This window comes from Canis lupus, chromosome X, assembly GCF_011100685.1.
Source record: "Canis lupus familiaris isolate Mischka breed German Shepherd chromosome X, alternate assembly UU_Cfam_GSD_1.0, whole genome shotgun sequence".
In the NCBI taxonomy this organism is placed as follows: Eukaryota; Metazoa; Chordata; class Mammalia; order Carnivora; family Canidae; genus Canis; species Canis lupus.
Genome location: NC_049260.1, coordinates 115,805,610 through 115,819,571, shown reverse-complemented (window position 1 = coordinate 115,819,571; position 13,962 = coordinate 115,805,610). Strand labels below are relative to the sequence as shown.

The window sequence follows — 13,962 nt, the reverse complement described above, 5'->3', positions numbered from 1 at the left end:
CTGATGGCTGAGGAATATTCCATTGTATACATAGACCACAGCTTCTTTATTGATTCATCTGTCGATGGACATCAAGGCTCTTTCCACAGTTTGGCTATTTTGGACATTGCTGCTATAAACATCGGGGTGCAGGTGTCCTGCCATTTCATTGCATCTGTATCTTTAGGGTAAATCCCTAGTAGTGCAATTGCTGGGTCGTAGGGTAGCTCTATTTTTAACTCTTTGTGGAACCTCCGCACAGTTTTCCAGAGTGGCTGTGCCAGTTCACATTCCCACCAACAGGGTAAGAGGGTTCCCCTCTCTCCACATCCTCTCCAACATTTGTTTCCCGTCTTGTTAATTTTCCCCATTCTCACTGGGGTGAGGTGGTATCTCACTGTGGTTTTGATTTGTATTTCCCTGATGGCAAGTGATGCGGAGCATTTTCTCATGTGCTTGTTGGCCATGTGTATGTCTTCTTTTATTCTTTTGTTTTTTAAAGATTTTATTTATTTTTTCGAGAGAGAGAGAGAGAGGCAGGGACATAGAGGGAGAAGCAGGCTCCCTGTAAGGAGCCCAATGCGGGACTTGATCCTGGACCCTGGGATCACACCTTGAGCTGAATGCACACACTCAACCGCTGAGCCATCCAGGTGTTCCCAAGAAACTTACTCTTATTAGGTCCTCATAATCATGCAGATAGAGGTAGGCGGGTGAGCTTATCCTCACTAATGTAGGTTTGCAAATTGGAAGGCACTGGTTGGGCATTATATATGGTTGTGAGACCATTATGTGTTGTGCAGAAACATGAAAGCTACATTTTATTTTTTTAAGATTTTATTTACTTATTTGAAATACAGACCACACATACTTGAGCATGGGGCGGGGCAAAGGGAGAGGGAGAAGCAAGAGTCCCCACTGAGCAGGGATCTTGGTGTGGGGCTCAAACCCAGGACCCTGCGATCATGACCCTGAGCTGAAAGCAGATGCTTAACCAGCTGTGCCACCCAGCCGCCCTGAAAGGCACATTTTTAGAGAGTGAGCAGTACTGGACAGTGCCTAAACTTTGAAGTCCCTTTTGTGTACAGTACTATGCTCAGAAACGTGCCAGTCACTTAGACCACGTGTAATTGTTTTCTCACAGGGAACAGGAACTCTTAAGTAGATAACCAGTTTTGGTAGATGCTATACTGGTGCTGGGTCTGGTGGTTCTTATGTCCTCATGTTTCTGTCTAAAATGTACGGGATCCCTGGTTGCCCCCTAGATCTCAACTACCCTTAAAATTTCAACACTGTTCCTCACAATGTGATGTACTTTCAGGAAGAGGAAGATGCTTTCTACAAGAAAGAGATTACATGACTATGTTTTCTCTGGGTCCTGGTCATCATCCCGGTGAAAATTAAGTTAAGATCCTCATTTGTAATGAGGATTAACTTCCATGTAATTTGGGTTGGCATTTTCTATGACTAAGGAACCACACTGGGTACTGGCATTGCTGTGTGGTGGGTGGAGACATGAAAGTTCCTTTTCTGAGCCCAACTGGGACCTGGCAGGTTCTCAGCCTTGAGGCCATTCTGTGTGCTCTCCCTAGCTCAGAGAGGGGTGCTCATCACTTACCCTGTCTTCATTTCATACCTCTCTGATTACTATGGTATTGAGAACATTGTTTCTGGTCACCTTGGAACAGTGATTTTACTGGAGATGCCCATGTCTTCACTTCTGAATTGGAAACAAAATGTTCCTGCCAGTGATCTGTAGCTTATGCCATCTCCAGGTGATTCCAGTGGTCCATTCCTAATAATGCGAGTGTCCATGGATTAGAGAATATGAACGTCTTTTCTAATAAAAGAGTATATAGAATGAAGCTGCTTGTCTGGGTCCCCTGAATCATCCAGTACAGTGTAGAGCAAGTGGGGGAATGCCAAGTGTGGGATGTTTCCAAGTTTGTCGGCAGTTGTTTGGATTTTTCTAGGGTCATGGAAAAGTCTTTTCATATAGTCATAATGTAATGGGTAGATGTAAAAGCTACATGTGGGTTGTACAAGTGGTCTTGGTCAGATCTTTTATTAATGTTAGTTATGATTTGTGGAATATGCTACTAAAGAGGATATTAATTACTTAGTCTAGTATTTCTTGCTTGTGTGGGGAGCAAAATGCTCAACAAGCATTTTTGTCTTTACCTTGAGAGGAGTGATCAAGATAGAGATGCACCTGTGCTTGATCTTGCTGCCTGCAACTGTAGAGCCTTACCAGCCACCCACGTCTGATCTCAGGAATACTTAAGGATTTAAGTGATTCATTCCTAGAATCTGAACGTTGAAGCATTTAGAGAAGACAGAGATGTGCTTTCTACTATGAAAAGGAAACTCAGAAACAAGCTCGTTCTCTCTGGGTCCTCATAATTTTACATTTACTATGGAGCATGTTAGAAGATAACCCAGCGGGAGAGGTTTGTAGGTTGAAGAGCAGTGTGCCAGCTTCCTCTAGGATTCTGGAGAAATCTTTGTACAGTTGTCATGATTTGGTGAGAGTGAGATGTAAGCCGTGATTCAGATTACACGTGGGAAGACAAGGTAATCCCGAGTCAAGGTGTGTACAGTGCCCTTCCCAGCATTGTGCTTATCTCTTTTGATATATGTTAATGACTCCTATCTGGATAAAGAATGAAAAAGAAAATATCTCTAAGGGGTTGCCTTCAAACTTATGTTGGAGAAAGATAGGTGTGTGTCCTTGACATGTCTGCATTGAACTCTGGAGATCCATGGCAGCCACCTGGATCATGGGTGTCCACATGGGGTCCATGTGAACAGGGCAGGTTATAAAAGGTACATTGTTATTATTTGATGAATAGAGAACTGCAACAACCTTCCTCTGTAGGTCTTGTTCTTCATCCTGGGAAGCCTAGAGAAGGTGAGGGGATCCCCACTGGGGGAAGGATGCAAGGTGGATGGAGACAGTGGTCCCATACCGCCTGGGGTTATGAGAAATTGTAGGTGGACTCCTCACAGTAGATATGAGGAAAAAGAGGAAGGCTGCCTTTGATACGGTGAGGGGCACTAGGGTAGTTCTCTAGCTTGCATCCATGTTGTGTGCGTGTAGTAGCCTGTCTAGCAAGTTGCTGGACGTGGGAGTCTCTGTAATTGAGGTCTTGCTGGGTTTAGGGATGCTGCAGGAGAACGTCTGTGGTGTCTAGTGTGATGCTGTGGATGGGGGCGCATGTGGTACAGAGCTTCCTGCCCTCACCTCATTGAGGACCTGGGCAGCCACTTGGATCAGTTGGCATCCTCAGAATGATTTCAATTGCCAGTTCCTAACCATGTGAACATGGGCAGATTTGACAAGATGAGGATACTTCCTGATAGAAGAAAATAACGAAAAAAACCTTCAAGACGTTATCTGTCTGGGCCTGCATTACCATCTAGGAAAATACAGAGACGGGAAGGGATTCCTTACTGAACTACCATGCATGTTCATGAGCATTAGGTTGGCATCATCCAGGGTTAAGGAGGAACTGTGCATAAAGTCAACATGACGTGGTGGAATTGGGATGGGAGCTATGTGTGCAGTTTCACTGGGCCCCAGGCAGCATTTGTGTTGAGGCCTGATGTGTGCAGTGCCCTGCCCAGGGGGTTGCTGCTTATGCAGGTGAAGTATAATGGCTCCCTTCTGGGTTGAATAATGCTCAACAAAAACAACATCTGTGATGACCTCCCGATGGGTTGATCGGGGTGGGGATGTACGTATATTCAAGATAACTGTCTTGAACCATAGAAGGTGCTGGTAAATACCTGGTCCACCTCTTAGTTCTCAAAAAGTTTACAAGGTTTCATTCTTAGCAGTGGAACCTCTGGAGCCTCTCTGGAGCCTCATTATCTCCCAGGTAAGTAGGGAAGGCTTGAGGGGATCCTCACTGCAGGAAAGATCCAAGTTGGAGGTCAAGCATCTGCATCATTAAGTTGATGGATAAATTGGGGGAACATTTATCATGGTGCGGTTCAGGAGGATGAGCCTTACATGAAGTCCAGTTGGGGCCGGGTATCTCCCGGCATCTCCCTTGACCCTAGCTGTGAGCAGCGTCCTCCCCAGGAAGGTACTGATTTACATGTAGCCGAAGTGTAGCAGCTGGTGCCGTGCTAGAGCAGTGCTCACCAAGAACCATGTTACTGCTGGCTCTCTGTCATGTCACGGGGATGGGGTTCATGTGTCTTTTTAGCAGTCTGCCTTAAACCCATGGAGGGGTACCTCAGAGCCACCTGGGTGAGAGTCAAGCACAGGATAACTTCAGAGATCTTTTCTAGAAAAAAAGTGTACTCCTAAAGAAAGGTAATATAAAATGAGTATAATTTTTATAGAAGGAAAGAACATGGGGGAATATATATTTTCTCTGGGTTGCTGGGTCACAGTAGTCAGCCAGGTAAATACAGATCTTGTGAAAATTCAGAGGGTTGGAAGCAAGGTGAAGGGTAGTCAGTTTGTGTTGTTGAAGATTATGGAAAAATCTTGGGTATGGTTTTCATCATATGTCCGGGACAAAGACAACATCTGCATTAGGCATGTGATGCATACTGCTCTAGTCTTCTAACTTGAAGCCATGCTGTGTGCAGTGCCCTGCCCAGAATGGTGCTACTCACTTAGCCCATGTGTAATCAGTGTTTTTTTCCACATTTAGGGATGCTCCTCGAGAACATCTGTGATTTATTTCAGTATAGCGATGTTCATGGAAATGGATGTGTATTTAGCTGCCACCCTTGAATACATACAAACCCTGTATAGCTGCCATAGGCATCCTGACCATGATTTTTAGGGGCCTATCCCAGAACACTGAATTCTGACATACTCTAGGATGAAGATACTTCCTAAAAGAAGAAGAGAACCTAGAAGCAAGCTTGATTTCATGATTCCTCACAATCCTCCTGTTAATGCTAGAGAAGGGAAGAGATTCCTTACTGAAGACCTATGTAAGTTGCATGGCAGTGGGTTGTCATTGGGAAGGATTAAGGACAAATCATGGGTGTGGTGATCACGATGTGGTGGGCGTACTATGGATGCTACATAGGCAAGTGAACAGGGCACTGGGCTGGATGTGTCTTGACCTCTGATGTGTGCAGTCCTCTGTCCAGGAAGGGCCTAATTTCCTATACCAAGAGTGATTAGTCCCTGCCTGGGAAAAGTAATGCTTACTAAGAACTACGTTTTTGGTTGCATTTAGATGGGTGATGCAGTAGGGAGCTTATTTTATTTTTGAGCTGTCTTGAATCCAGAACTTATGGCTGTTCTCTTGGTCTGAACTCAGGCATCGTCAAGATGATTTTAGTGGTCTGTTCCTAATCTAAAGAAAGTGTACAGATCAGAGAAAACAACAATACCTCCCACTAGTGGAGTCTAAGACATTAGAAGGTTTTCCTTATTGGGTTCCAACCATGACAGCGCAGGTAGAGGGAGATGGTGGATCACCACCGGGAGGGGTAAGAGTGTTGGTGGATAGTGGGTGTGTGTTTGCGATGGTTACAGATAAATCTTGGATATGGGGAATATGATTTGGTAAGGAGAGGGATGAAAACTTGTTTTGGGAGTCCATAGGATTGGGAAGTTCCTTAAAGATGAGCCATTCTGTGTGTGGGGCCCAGTGCAGAAAGGTGATACTCATGTGTCAGACCAACAGTAGTGAGCGCCTCTGGTACGATATGGTTCCATCAGTACAGCTTTAGGTTTCTCATGAGTAATAGGGATAGAGGTGCGTCTGTCCTTAAGCTGCCTACCCTGTACCCTGGAAGATGCTCTGTCTGATGTCAGCCATTTTTTCAATGGTTTCAGCGTTTAGTTCCTTGCTAAGTGAACACCTAACATTTAGAAAAGATGGAGCTATTTCATTATGGAGGAGATACAGGAAGTCTTGCTTTTGTGGGACCTTGTGGTCATGCAGGGGACATTGAGCATGTGAGGGTATCGTCAATGAGAGGATGAGATGCCAGTTGGTGAACACAGGGTCAGCGTTACCTAGCATTTCTGAAAATTATTGGGTAGAGTCATCCTGTGATTGGTTTGTTGGGATGAGAAAGCTATATGTGAAGTACAAGTAGGCACTGGGCAGGATTTACCTTGAGCCCAGCTGTGTGCAGTTCCGTGATGGGGAACAGTGTGTGTCACATAGAGAAGAGTAATAGTCCTTTTGTAGGTGGAGTGATTCTCGATGCGCACATTGTGGAAGCATTCAGATCAGTGATGAGAATAGAGGTGCATTCTTCTTGAGCTGCTTTCTTGAACCAGGGGCACTGCAACCTGCTGGTTCCCATCTCAGGTTCCCTCAGGATGATTCCAGTGGTCGATTGTGAATAACGTCAACACCCATTCTTTGGAAAAGTAGAAGATGGTTCCTAATAGAAGAAGACAACATGGGCACAACAAGCTTGTTCTCTGTTGGTTCTCATAATCCTCTAGGTTCACATGCAGTGCTTGAGGTGATCTTCATGGAGGGATGCATGAAAATTTTAGAGCATTGGGGCTGACATTTTCTGTGTTAATGGAAAGGTATTGGGAACACTCACCGTGATGTGGCCCAGAGATCAAAAGAATATTTCTGAGTGCACAGGGTACTGGGCAGGTTCTCTACCTAGAATCATGCCATATACAATTTGCTGCCTAGAAAGGTGCTGATCACTCAGATTACTTGTTAGCAGCACATCTCCAAGTATACTAATACCCAGGGTGGATTTTTATGTTCTCCTTTAGACTTGTGATGTGGATGGAGATGTGTATGCCTTTAATTGTATTCATTAACCCCAGACATGTCTTGTTTGCCACCTTGGTTGTTCTTAGTTATCCTCAAGATGATTTCTTTGGTACATTCCTGAGTGACCACAAGGAGATTTAAAAAGATGAAGAGACTTCCTTAAGCAGAAGTGAACCCTGGAAGAACTTTCTCTTGTCTGGTTCCCCATAGTCCTCTTCATTCTCCTTAAGCAGTTGAGGTTTAGTCACATCTGTAATTCTATAAGTTGTTGAATGGTAAGTGGTCATTATCTAGGGTTATAGGACAGTCTTGGGTACAGTACAGTGATGTGGGTGGAGCATAAGCTTCATTTTAGGGTTAAATGAGGGCTTAAAGTGGTTCACTATCATGAGCTGGGTGGTAGGCATTGCAGAACCCAAAAAGGTACTCATCATGTGCAGTATGTGTGACGTATGACTTTCTGGGTGGAGTAATGGTCATTGAATATAGCTCATTTTACAGCCTTGAGGCCAGATAGTATAGAGAGGCATGTGCCTTTGACCTGTCTCTCTCACAGCTCAGAAGTTGTTGGTATGTGTTGTGTTCAATTTCACGTTTCCTCAAGGTGATTTCATTGGTTCATCCTAACAATGTGAGCATCTACAAATAGTAGGTAAAGTTACTTCCTAATAGAGAAAGAGAACACAGAAAAGTGTTCTCTCTTGGTCCTCACAATCATCCAGGTATAGGTAGATCAGTTGACTGAATCCCCAGTTAGAAAGGTTTAGGAGTTTGAAGGCAGTAATGGTACTGTCCTAAGGATAAAGGCAAACCTTTGGTGATTCCATCATGGTTTGATGGGGAGAGCAATGAAGGTCTATTTGACAGAGTGGGAAGCTCTAGGCATGTTTTCTACCATGGAACCACACTATATACAGTGTCCTGTATAGAAAGGTCCAATTACTTAGAGTGAACATCATTGGTGCCTATCCAGGGAAACTAATGCCCAACAAAGACAGTGTTTGTGCTGGCCTTCAGATAGGTAATGGGGATAGAAAAACTTACATTATTGGGCTGTCTGCCTCAAACCCAGGAGGTTGCTTGGAAGCTCCTTGATCTAGGGTATCTCCAAGTGATTTAGACAACCATTCCTAACAAGAAAGCCAAGTAAAGCTTAGGGAAGGTGAATACTTTCCTAATAGAAGAAGAAGGACAGGAGCTGTTAGGTTCTTTCAGGCCCCTGATAATCATGTGCTTTAACAAAAAACTGGTTAGGGGATTGACAATGAATGAGGCTTTTATGCTGGACAGAAGTGGTTCTGTAATGTTTAATATTATGGAAAATATTAAGCAGTCACCAGGATGAGAGAGGGCCAGAGATGAAAGGTGTGCATTTAAGAAGTTCAAGGGTGAATGATCTGATCCTCAGGCTTGAGGTATGATGTATGCAGAGCCTACCTAGAAAGATGCTGATCACTTAGCCTATATGTAGTTGGTGCCTTTCCAGGTAGAGTTATGCTCTAAAGGAACAACATTTCTGATGGCCCTGTGATCTGTGATGAGGATGGAGCTGCAGAGGGGCTTGTGCTGTCAGACCGTTACTCAGGAGGTCTGTGGCATTCCTCCTGTGTCTCTTCTCAGGTGTCTTCATAATGTCATTAGTCCATTCCTTAAGATGTAAACATAAGCAGGTTACAGAAGATGAAGTTTCTTTTTAAGATCAGAGGAGACCAGAGACATAGGATTTTTTTTTTCTGGTCCTCCTGTACATCCAGGTAAACATAGAGTATTTGATCAGAGTCTCAGGAAAGAAAAATAGAAGTTAGGTTGGAGTATATTTGCATTATTATCTAGAAGTATAGAAGAATCTTATGTAGAGGTATCATGACATGGTGGGGAGAGAAGAAAGCTACAATCAACAATGCAAGGGGGCTGGGCAGGTTGCATCCATTGAGCTCTACTGTGTGCATTGCCTTGCTCAGATAGATTCTCATTGCATAGAGGCATTGTAATGAGCACCTGTCTGGGTAGAGTAGCGCTCAAGATGAACAACATTCAGTGTGTTTGTTGTTGGTGATTGGTTTTGAGGTGGAAGTGAGCATGAATTGCCTGCTTGCAACCTTGGATGGGCCTCTTTGGCCACCAGGTTCTGATCTCAAGCATCTTCAGGGTGATTCTAATTTCCCAATTGCTAATGTTGTGTGCATCTTAATTTCAGTGATGGGAATGCTATTTTCCAGTAAAAGGAGGGGACATAGGAAACAGCTTGTTCACTGTGGGTCCTCCTAATGATCCAGATAAACACAGAGCACATATGGGCCTACTCACAGTGGGAAGGATGCACATTGGAGGGCATCGGGTTGGCATTTTGTAGGCTCTTGAAGAATCTTGAGCAGAATAATTGTAACATTTTTAGTTGATAGATGTAAGATACATTTAAAGATGAGCAAGGGACTGGATAGATCCTGTATGTTGAGTTCTCTAGAGTGTACTGACTTACCCGTAAGGTGCTAGTCACTTAGACTCTATTTTATTTATTTTTTTTAAGATTTTATTTCTTTATTCATGAGAGACCCACACACACACAGAGGGAGAGTCAGAGGGAGAATCAAGCTCCCCACAAGGAGCCTGACGCAGGACTTGATCCCGGGCTCCGGGATCAGGACCTGGGCCGAAGGCAGATGCTCAACCGCCAAGCCATCCAGGCATCCCACTTAGACTCTATTTTAATGATAGTTTCTGCGAATAATGCTCAATGAGAAAATATGTTGTGGTGACCTCAGACCAGCTATGGCAATAAGGTGAATGTAAACTTAAGCTACCTGGCTTGAATCTTGGAAGGCCATGTCAGCCACCTTTGATCTCAGGCATCCACAAGATGACATCAGTGATTCATTTTCTAAGGAAGTGTGAACACTTTTATTATTTTATTTTTTAGTTTTTTAAAGATTTTATTTATTTATTCATGAGAGACCGAGAGAGGCAGAGACATAGAAGGAGAAGGAGAAGCAGGCTCCTCACAGGGAGCCTGATGCAGGACTTGATCCCCGGACTGGGATCACACCCTGAGCTGAAGGCAGACGCTCAACTGCTAAGCCACCCAGGCATCGCTAGGTGAATGCTTTTATTTATTTATTTTTTTAAATGGAAATTTATTTATTTATTTTAAGATTTTATTTATTCATAGACACAGAACAGAGAGAGGCAGAGACACAGGCAGAGGGAGAAGCAGGCTCCACGCTGGGAGCCCAATGTGGGACTTGATCCCGGGTCTCCAGGATCACACCCCAGGCTGCAGGCGACGCCAAACCGCTGCGCCACCGGGGCTGCCAAGGTGAATGCTTTTAGAAGACAAGATGAAGACTGTGGTTCTTTCTCTTCATATAAGTAAACATGGAGGAGGTACAGGTATTTTCTTTGAGAATAGGATGCAAATTGGAGTGTAGTGGTTTAACATTGCTTAGAATAATGGAAAAATCCTTGGTGCAGTTATCCTGATGTGAGGGAAGAGAGAGGAAAGGTACACTTGAGTGTGTGAGTGGAACTTGGCCATTATTATATGTTGAAGCCATAGTGTATGCATTCCCCTACCCAGAAAGTTGCTGATCTCTTATATATGTAATAGATGTCTCTTTGTATAGAGAAATGTTTGTAAATAATGTTTATCAATGGTCTTTGGAACACTATTCAGGGTGGAAATGGATATGTGTTTGAGCTGTCTGCTTTGAACTCAGAAGGGCCCTAGAAATCACTTGGATCTTAGGCCTCTTCAGGTTAAGTCGAGTGGTATATTTCCAGTAATGTTTATATGGGTAGATTATATTATGGGACTATGTTTTATAATAGAGTAGCTTACAGAAACACTTTATTCTCTCTCTGGTACTCATGATCCAACCAGGTAGAGGTATAGCAGGTGAAGGATTTTGTACTGCAGAAGTTTGCAAATTGTAACAGGAGATCATCTCGTTTGGTGCTGTGGAAAATCGTTGATAGCGACTCAATGTGGTAGATAGTGTTGAAACTACGTTTCTTTATAGTTCAGGGGGAATGGGAAATTACTTCATTTTGAAGGCATGCTGTGTACAGTGCAATGTCAGAAAACTGTTGATCACATCAACTACGTGTCATTGTTATTTCTGTGTCATACAATAATGCTCAAGAACAATGTTTCTGGTGGTGTTTGTACATTTGAAGGAGGTTGAAGTTGTCAGTGCTTCTGAATTGCCTACCTTGAACTCAAGAGGATCCTGGTAGTAACAGACATTTCACCATCGTTCAGATGTTTTTCATGGTCCATTACTAACAATGTGGCCACCTACAGAGTGGGAAAGATAGAGGCAGTTCATATTAGAAGAATAGAACACAAACATTATTTTTCTTCTTTGGGTCCTCAAAAACATGCAGGCGTAGAAGTATACAGTAGGTGAAAACATTCAAAGTGTTGGCGCTTTGCAAGGAGGAGAGCAGGGATTGATTGTTATCTAGGTTGACCAAATCATCTTTGTTTCATTCTTCGTTATGTGATGGGGGAAAACGATGAAAGCAAATTTTTTTTTGAAAGCAATATTTAAGAGTATAGGGGCTATAGGGATGTGTCCTCACCTTAAAGCCATGGCCATGTGCACTGTGCTGATTATGATTAGAAAAGTGTTGATCACTTAGACTCTATGTAATTGGGGTTTCTCTGTGTTGCATAATACTCAACAAGAACAATGTTTATGATGTCTTTCTATTAATGAGGGTGGGATCTAGTTTCCTGTGTCAGTTTCCTGCCTTGCATTTAGGAACATGCAGCTACCAGTATCTTATGCATCCCCAAAATGATCTTAGTAGTATGTTTCTAGTAAATGTGTATAATTAAGGAAGGTGTACATAAGTTTTCGTAGTAGAAGCTTCTCCTTGGATCCTCAGATGCATGTTGGTAAATGTAGAGTAGAAGAGAGATTCCTACTTACGGAGTTTTGAAAGGTGAAGGGCAGGAAGTCATCATTTTATAAGGTTATGGAAAAATATTTATTCTTCGTAATGTGTCGGGGAGAGATTTTAAAAACTACATTTTATTTTTTTATTTTATTTTTTGAGAGAGAGTACATGCATGTGAAGGAGGGGGACAGAGGGAGAAGGAGGGAGAGAGACAGAATCTATTAGTGAGCTCTATGCTTGACAGGAGGCTTGACCCAGAGCTTGATCTCAGCGACCCCAAGATCATGACCTGAGCTGAAATGAGGTGTCAGAAACTCAATCAACTGAGGCATTCAGGCACCCCTATAATCTACATTTTAGAACTTGAGGGGCCCTCGCTAAGTTTCTACTTGGAGGCATTTTGTGTGCAGAGCATATCCAGAACTGTATAGGTGACTACTTAATAAGACATGTCTAGGTGAGTCCCTCTCAAATAAAAACATTTGTGATGGCCTTCAGAGCAGGGATGGGGATGCATGTGTCTTCTGTTGCCTTGAATACAGGACGGCCTTGGCAGGTACCAGGGCCTGATCTCCAGCATCCCTAAGATGATTTCTTTGGTTCATTCCTAACAGGGTGAATATGCAGAGATTGGAGAATATGACATACTTCATTACAGAAGAAGATAATACAAGAACAATCTGTTCTTTGGATCTCTGAAATCATTCGGGTAAAATTACATCAGGTTTTTGACTTTTGATGCCAGTGAGGAGGCTGGTTGGTACTGTCTAGGTTTATGGAAGAAGCGTGGCCACAGACAACATGATTAGTGGGGTTAGAAGATAAATGGTACATGTTGAATATGTCAGGTGGGCTGGGTAAGGCATGCCTTGGGCTACGTTACAAGCAGTTCCTGGCCCAGAATGGTGCTGATCACATATACTAACTGTGACTGTGCCTCCCTGGGTGGCATAATGTGACCACAACAGCTTATGTGGCGATCTTATGGATGATGGGGTGGAGAGGTGCATGTGTCTTTACCAGAGGATGTCTGCAGACACCTGGCTCAATATCTCAGATTTCCAGAAGATGATTTCAGTGGTTTCTTTCTTTCTTTTTTTTTTTTAAGTGGGCTCCCCGGCTAGTATAAAGCCCAACGCTGGGCGCCATCCCACAACCCTGAGATCAAGACCTGAGCTGAGATCAGGAGTAATACACTTACCCTACTGAGCCACCCAGGTGCCCCACGTGGTGCATTTCTAACAACCTGAAAACCTACAGGTTATAGAATATGAAGATAGTACGTAAGAGAAGAGACCACTGGAACAAAAGTGACTTCATAATAGAAGAGAACCCTAGAACAATCTTGTTTTCCTTGGGTCTTTCTAATCTTCCAGGTATAGACACAGAGGCTGAAGGGGTCATCATGGAGGTAATGATGTATATTGAAGGGTACTGAGTCACATGGTCTACATTTAATGTCAATATATTGGGAGCAGTGAATTATGACAGGGTTTGGGGAAAATGAAAACTGTATTTGAGTAGAAAGGATATTGGGAAGCTCCTCTTACCTAGAATCAGTCTTTGTGTAGTGCCTTGCCCAGAAAGGTCCTGATCACTTAGACTGTGCCTTAGTGTAGTGGCTTTCTACTATAGCAGTGCTCCAAAAGAACAATGTTCGTGTTGTCCTTTAGACTGGTGATGACGATGGATACATGTAGGTCATTAATTGTATTCCTGAAACACATGAGGCCTTGGGTAGTGACTCTGGTCTGCTCTCCAGCATTTCCAACAGGATTTTGGTGGTACATTCCTTACAGTGTGAGCACCAAGACTTTAAAAAGACTAAGGGACTTCCTTATGGTGAGATGAAAACTGGAAATACTTTATTTTGTCTGGTTCCTAATTATCTTCCACATATACTTTAGAGTTCAGGTGTACTCCCATTAGGAAATCTTATGGGAGGATAAGTTGCAGAACAGTAAATGGCACTTACATAAGTTCATGGAAAAATCTTGGCTAAAATAAAATGATGTGGTGGTGAGAGAGTGAAAGTTTCATTTTGTGGTAAAAGGGGACTTGAGCAGGCCCTTGTACCTCAGTCATGCTGTATGCAGTATAACCCCAAGAAAAGTAGGAGTCACCTAGGTTAAGTGTAATGTGTAACGATCTACATAGACTAAAGCACAAACATAACAGTGTCTGGTAAATCAGAACATAATCAGATATAGATGGCTGTGCCCTTGAACCATCTGTCTTATAACATGGAAGGCATTGGGAAGACTTGTGACAGATCAAGAGTTCCCTCAGGATGATTTCCTTGGTTTGCTCCAAAGAATGAACTTGCACAGATTAGGAAAAAAAATTGAAT

The 13,962-nt window shown here is 43.1% G+C and overlaps 1 long non-coding RNA gene across 1 annotated transcript; it reads right to left on the bottom strand.

The window, feature by feature from the left end:
• Positions 1 to 9,911: 9,911 nt before the first annotated feature.
• Positions 9,912 to 12,905, bottom strand: LOC111094675. Its single transcript, XR_005386026.1, has 3 exons — positions 12,814 to 12,905; positions 10,919 to 11,004; positions 9,912 to 10,183 (listed from the first exon to the last, which is right to left on the bottom strand). It is a non-coding gene; the product is annotated as an uncharacterized LOC111094675 (long non-coding RNA).
• Between the last annotated feature and the right edge of the window lie 1,057 nt (positions 12,906 to 13,962).